This window comes from Peromyscus maniculatus, chromosome 7 (assembly GCF_049852395.1).
Source record: "Peromyscus maniculatus bairdii isolate BWxNUB_F1_BW_parent chromosome 7, HU_Pman_BW_mat_3.1, whole genome shotgun sequence".
Lineage (NCBI taxonomy): Eukaryota > Metazoa > Chordata > Mammalia > Rodentia > Cricetidae > Peromyscus > Peromyscus maniculatus.
The window spans coordinates 84,640,312-84,647,238 of record NC_134858.1 but is presented as its reverse complement, the minus strand read 5'-3'; the positions used below and the strand labels follow the sequence as shown (position 1 = coordinate 84,647,238).

General features: G+C 38.6%; 1 pseudogene; it reads left to right on the top strand.

Annotated features, from left to right (window-relative positions):
* Nucleotides 1-2,231: 2,231 nt before the first annotated feature.
* Nucleotides 2,232-3,160, top strand: LOC102905899 (T-complex protein 1 subunit zeta pseudogene; annotated as a pseudogene).
* Nucleotides 3,161-6,927: the final 3,767 nt, after the last annotated feature.

Below are 6,927 nucleotides of genomic sequence, written 5' to 3'. Positions count from 1 at the left end.
AATGGACAATAAAAATAAAGTCAAAACTAATTGTATGTTAGATTATAGAACATATACTTTAAAAAAATCTAATCTTTGATTAATTTCTCAGAAAGTGACTAATGATATAGATACTGTGGCCAACAAAAATTAGAATTAAAAATATCCAATGGGAATTCCCTAACTCGATGATGAATAAACAAAAATAATCATCATAATCAGCTTCACTGAGCTGAGGGGAGATGGGAAATGGCCAGTTCTGTAGAACTGATGCAATTGTGGGGCAGAAAGAATAAATGAGAATAGAGAGGATCATGGTACATGGTAGAGAATCCCAGCATGTGCGTAAACAGAAACAGTGAGTAGCGGACAGAAACATTTGAAGATGCAATGCTCCATAACCAAAGAACATCACTAAGCAAAAATATGGAAAATTCCCATTATTCAGAACAGAATACAAATTGAGAATGCAGACATATTATATAACAGTTTCATTAATTCTTTGAGAATTCAATTTGATCATATTCATACACATACCCAGATCTACTACTTTTCCCTACTCATCCAATATTACATCATTTCTTTTTTGTTTTAGTGCATTGTTCCAGTTTGTGTTGTCCATATACTGTTGTGTGTTAGGCATATCCCGGAGCCTGGTCAACCAGGGGCACTCTCCCCTAAAGAAAAAGGAATCTCCCCCTCCAAGAAGCCTTCAATTGCCAGTAGCTCTTCAGCTAGGGGTGGGACTTCCTGATCACCTCCCAACTTCATGCTGAGATTTTCGTCTGGCATGAGCTTATGCAGGTCTTTTGCATGCTATTACAACTGCCGTGAATTAATATGCACAACTGCCCTTTTGTGTTTGGAAAATACTATTTGTAGTCATCCTCTGTCTCTTACTATCTTTCTGCCCATTATTCTTCAATAATTCCTGAGCCTCACAATGAGGAAGTGTAAGATAGATGACCTCATGTAGAACTGATAACTACACAGTCTCTTAGTCTCTGAACCTTAACTAGATACGGGTCTCTGTATGAATCACCTTCCACTACAAAAAGAAGCACTATGATGAGAGTTGAAGCACTAATCTACGGGTATAGAGACAAGCCACTAGGAGCTAATTTAAAACTATGTTCATTTATCAAAATAGAAGGTTCTCCTCTAGAACTTTCGGCTTGTCTATCCACAAGTTCTTGGCCTCACTAATGGTGACAGGTGTGAGTTATATCTTGTGGAGTGAGCCTTATGTCCAATCAGAAAGTGGTTGGTTACTCCCATGGCATTCATGCCATTATTGCACCAGTGGGTGTACCTTGCCAGTAAATCATTAGTATAGTTCACAGAGCTCACATCTAGGTGAGATTGGTGATTACTTTTTCCCTACGGTAGTGTAATTAGCACCTTCCAACCTATGAGAGCTAGGCAGGAGGAATGACGGTCCCAGGTCAGTATCATCTGGATTTCTCCATGTTCTGTGATTCAAACATGTGGTATCTTCAGCAATATGGTCTTACCATCAAGTTCTGAGCATTAAGAGAAACTGAAATACTCTGTAATGATTTGGGGTCAATGGGACCCCACTAGCTAACAATTCCAAAAGAATTAACCCATTCCAGGCACTGGGCTTTTTATTTATTAGTTCGGCATACATTTAAAAAGAAAAACAACAGTAACAACAAGAAGTAAACAAAAAGACAGCTTATTTATCTTCAAATAACAGAAAATTTGAACACTATCTTAAAGTGATAGAAGCTCGAAAATATTGAAATTGTAATATCTAAGGGCTGAAAATTGTCAAAATATGGTATTCAAATATTATGACAAAACAAAAATAAAAAAACACTTCCTCTGGTTAATTAACACAAGAAATATACCAATAAATGAAGATTAAATGAGTATGATAGAAGAAAACAAGGATAAGAATACATGAATGTTTGCCTGGCTATAGAATTAAACAAGAACACCAGGTGACCACTGGTGAGAAGAGTTGTGATTTGTTAACATTGTCTGGGATCTGATACTATTTTGCATTGTAGGTATACAATCTGAAGGAAAGGTCATCAGTCTCCCCCAGCACCCTCCTTTAGCCAGGTATGATGGCACATGTCTACAATCCTGGAATCATAAGTTCCAGGTCAGCCTGGGCCAAGTAAGCACCAGGCTGGCATAAATTTGACCATTTAAATGAAACACAAAGCTTTAAAAGGATGGTTACCAAAAAACAAATTTTAACACTTAAATTTCTGACGTTGTTCTAGGCCTCTCCCTGAGCTAGGCCAGCCATGGCAGCGGTGAAGACCCTAAGTCCCAAAGCCGAGGTGGCCCGGGCGCAGGCAGCGCTGGCGGTGAACATTAGCGCGGCACGTGACCTGCAGGATGTTCTCAGGACCAACTTGAGGCCTAAAGGCACCATGAAGATGCTTGTTTCTGGTGCTGAAGACATCAAGCTTACTAAAGATGACAATGTGCTGCTTCACAAAACGCAAATTCAACACCCAACAGCCTCTCTAATAGCAAAAGTAGCTACAGCCCAGGATGACATCACTGGCGATGGTACCATGTCCAATGTCCTTATCATCGGGGAGCTGCTGAAGTAGGCCGACCTCTACATTTCAGAGGGTCTTCCACCCAGGATAATAACTGAAGGTTTTGAAACTGCAAAGGAAAAGGCACTCCGGTTTCGGGAACAAGTCAAAGTAAGCAGAGAGAGATGGACAGAACAACCCTGATCGATTTCATGCAGAACTTGCAGATGTCTTAACAGAGGCTGTAGTGGACTCCATTTTGGCCATTAAGAAAAAAAGTGAACCCATTGACCTCTTCATGGTTGAGATCATGGAGATGAAACATAAATCTGAAACTGATACAAGCTTAATCAAAGGGCTTGTTTTGGATCATGCAGCACGGCATCCTGATATGAAGAAAAGAGTAGAAAGTGCCTACATCCTCACATGCAATGTGTCCTTAGAATATGAGAAAACAGAAGTGAATCTGGGTTGTTGTTTTTTTTTTTAACAAGAGTGCGGAAGAGAGAGAGAAACCAGTAAAGGCTGAAAGAAAATTCATTGAAGACAGAGTTAAAAAGATAATAGAGCTGAAAAGGAAAGTCTGTGGTGATTTAGATAAAGGATTTGTCATCATTAATCAAAAGTATTTAGTATTTCTAAAGAATGTTCTGTAGATATTTCTCAGGTACATTTGATTCGTGGTATTATTTGACGCCAACATTTTAGTACATCTAATTCATGATGTTACTTGACTCCAGCATTTCTTGGTTTCATTTTTGTCTCGATGTTCTGTCTGTTGGAGAGAGATGGGTATTGAAGTCACTCACTACCACTGTTTGGGTCAATATGTGATTTTTGGATGCAGTAGGGTTTCTGTTCTAAAATCAAGGGTCCTTGTGTTGTTGTGTAAATGTTTAGAATTATGATGCCCTCTTGGGGGATTTTTTTCTTTAATGAGTGTGTAGTATCCTTCCCAGTCACTTCTGATTAGTTTTGGTTTGGAGTCTACTTTGTCATATATTAAAATAGCTACACTTTGATGACTACATGTTGTATAGGGATTCTTTTCTGGTCCTGTCTGGTGTTTTTGTCAAAAAATATTTTCTATGCCTTTGCCCTGTATTTCTTCTCCTTCCTCTGTGTGTGTGTGTGTGTGTGTGTGTGTGTGTGTGTGTGTGTGTGTGTGTGTGTGTGTGCATGTCCCAGAATTCCTGGCTATTTTATGCCTGGATGCTTTTAGAATTAATATTTTCTTTGGTTGAGCTATCTGTTTCTTCTCATCATGCCTTCAAGACTTGAAAATCTTTCTTCCTTGTCTTTTAATCTGTTGGTGAGGCTTACCTCTAAACACCTTGTTTTACTTCCTGATTTTTTCACTTTGAGGTTTATTTCAGTTTTGGTTTTATTTAGTGATTATATTTCTTTGTTTACTTCTCCTATTATATCTTGTACAGTTTTCCGCATTTCATTCCATTGTTTGTGTTTCTATTGTTTTCATTAAAGCATTTATTCATATTCTATTGAAGGGCCTCGAACATATTTGTAATTGCTATTTTGAAGTCCTTGTCTTGTGCTTCGGCTAAATTGCTTTTCTCGGGGCATATTACAATAGGGATGTTGGTTCCTGGAGGAGGCGTATTGTCTTGTTGTTAAAGTTTGTGTTTTTGTATTGAGATCTAGGCATCTGAAGTTATGACATTTGTTCTGGTTTTGGTGTGGCTTATCTAGTCTTCCTCTGTTGAGTAGGTGTTCAGCTCTTTGGCTGGTGTTGCCCAAATCTGACAGATTGTGAACCAGAACACTTTTGGTTTTAGGGTTCATACTCTGATTAATTTCAGATCTGAAATTCTTGCCTCTCAACCAAGCTGGCTTACATCAGACACTTTCTTCTGAAAAATAAAGTAGTTTAGGTGATGACAATTTATACATCTGCTGTGATTATTTGAAAGAGAAATGGCGCACATATAACTCATGTATTTGGACACAGTTGGTGGCGCTCATGGTGGGAGGTCTTGTAACTTTTAGATTATAGAGCTTTGTTGGAGCAAGTTCATCACTGGGGGCAGGCTTTGAGAGTTCATAACCTTTCCCCATTTCCAGTTTGTTCTCTCTTTTTTGGTTTTTCAGTTGAAGATGTGCTCTCTCGGCTTTCTGCTCCAGGTGCCTGTTACAGTGCCCACTTCCAGCATCGACTCTCCCTTTGAAATCATAAGCCAAAATAAACTTTATTCCTTTCATTCTTGGTCATTGTGTTTTATCATCACAACAGAAAATTGAGCATATAATGTACCTCTTTACAAGAATAGGACACTTACAAACTCACACCCAAACTGTTTATTATAATTTTCAGTGAGTTTCCAATTAGCCTTTTGTTCAGCCTTCATGCACCATGTGAGCTGTACTGTCACAAACGTTGCTCATCCTATCTTGTTATGAAGGGTATGCACATTTCAGAGCCATTAGAAGGTACTCCTTACCTTCCTCCTCCCTTTTATGAGCTTTGTTCTATTGCTCATAGTCTGTTCCACAGCGTGAAGATAACTTTTTCCTAAGAAGTGGTGAACACCCATGGGCAATGTGTCAGTAACAGTCTTCCCCATGTTCTGGCCCACCACTGTCTGGTCAAGACAATTCTGAGGACCAAGTTAGACCAAGCTGGGGGGAAAAAGTTAGTTAAAAGTTCCCTGAGTACCTTGCTCCTTTCCTAGATGAGATTAAGTATAGATAGTAAGGTAAGTACTTACTAAGCTCAGTAACTTACACAGTAACTTGGTAAAATGAACTCCTGATGAATAAATTTAAATTTATAAATATATGTTAACTGTATAATTTATATTAAACTTAAGGGCTATTTAGTTTTGAGTTTTGATTTTTGTTCTTTTCGATAATATTTCACAAAAGCATGAGACTACAGAACTAGGAAGAGAAATCTAGTCCTATACTACAAATATCTTGATAAACATAAATCCAGAAAGAAGGAAATGACGTTAAAAATCATAATTTTGTTCGCCCTCTTTTCTCATTCATCCCCAATTATAGCACCCCCTTTGTTTTTCCCATTTCCCACTTCATACCACCTGTATCCTGCTATTCCTCTATCTATTCCAAAACTTCCATCATAATGAAATGTTACCTAAAAATCCTTCTACTTCTGTCTGAAATTAATTGGATAACGAAATTCATGCACTCTGGAATGCTTAACAGAAAATGGGGTGCAAAAGGAAATAAATTCCTTTCTGCATTGTCTTTTTTCCCTTTGCAGTTTAAGCTGTTTAGTGTATAGTCTATATAGAGCCATGGACATTCTGGTGCTAAGGGATAGTATTAAAAATGATGGCATTTGCGGGAAAGAGATAAATTGTTGTATTACAAATGTATAAATAACATCCAAGAGTGAGTATAACAGAAACTATAACTCAGGTAGGGAGAAAAGAACCAGTCTATAGAAACATATGTCAGAAATACTTGTCAGGAAAATTATGTTACCCTTTCTTAAAGAAAAAAAAATCTCCAAAAATAGTCAAGGAAATTCCTTTAGAGTTATATATTAAAACCAATTGTTCATTTTGGGAAATTTTAAGCGAGAATTAAGACTTAAGACTGAAAAAATGAAAGCAAAAATGGTTGTCTACTGTTTAAAAAAAAAAAAGGAAACTTCAAGAGACCACAAGGTAGGTAATTTCAGCATCAAAAATGAAAATCGGATAGTTGGTTGGTTCATTGATTTTTAAATTACTTTTGTGTGTTGGGATAATCCTTTTGTACACTGTGTGAAGATGTGTCTCTGTCCTTCTTTACTTGCCTAAGGTACCTTCTGATTGGTTTAATAAAGAGCTGAATGACACAACTATTAGGGTGTTTGGCCATCCCATCACCAAAGTAGGTCAGTCCCAACTGTCTCTTGACCATTGCCAGCAGTCTTCTGTGGGGATATCTTTGTGGATTTCTGTGGGCCTCGTTAGCACTTTGTTTCTTCCTTTTCTCATGTGGTCTTCATTTACCATTGTCTCCTGTTCCTTGTTCTCCCTCTCTGTTCTTGATCCAGCTGGGATCTCCAGCTCTCTTTCCCTCGACCCTCACCCTTCATTGCTCCCACTCATGTCCAGGTTGAGTTAGCTGTTTGAAACCTAGGACTTATGCAGGGATGCTTGGCTCAATCTGGAAGGAGGAGACTGGACCTGCCTGGACTGAGTCTATCAGGTCGATCTCAGTCCTCGGGGGAGGCTTTGTTCTGGAGGAGGTGGGAATGGGGTGTGGGCTGGGGGGAAGAGGAGAGGGGCAGGAAGGGGGAGAACAAGGCAATCTGTGGCTGTTATGTAGAACTGAATAGTATTGTAAAATAAAATAAAAAAGAGCTGAATGGCCAATAGATAGACAGGAGAGGATAGGTGGGACATCTGGAGAGAGATAGGAACTCTGGGAAAGAATAGGAGGTGCAAAT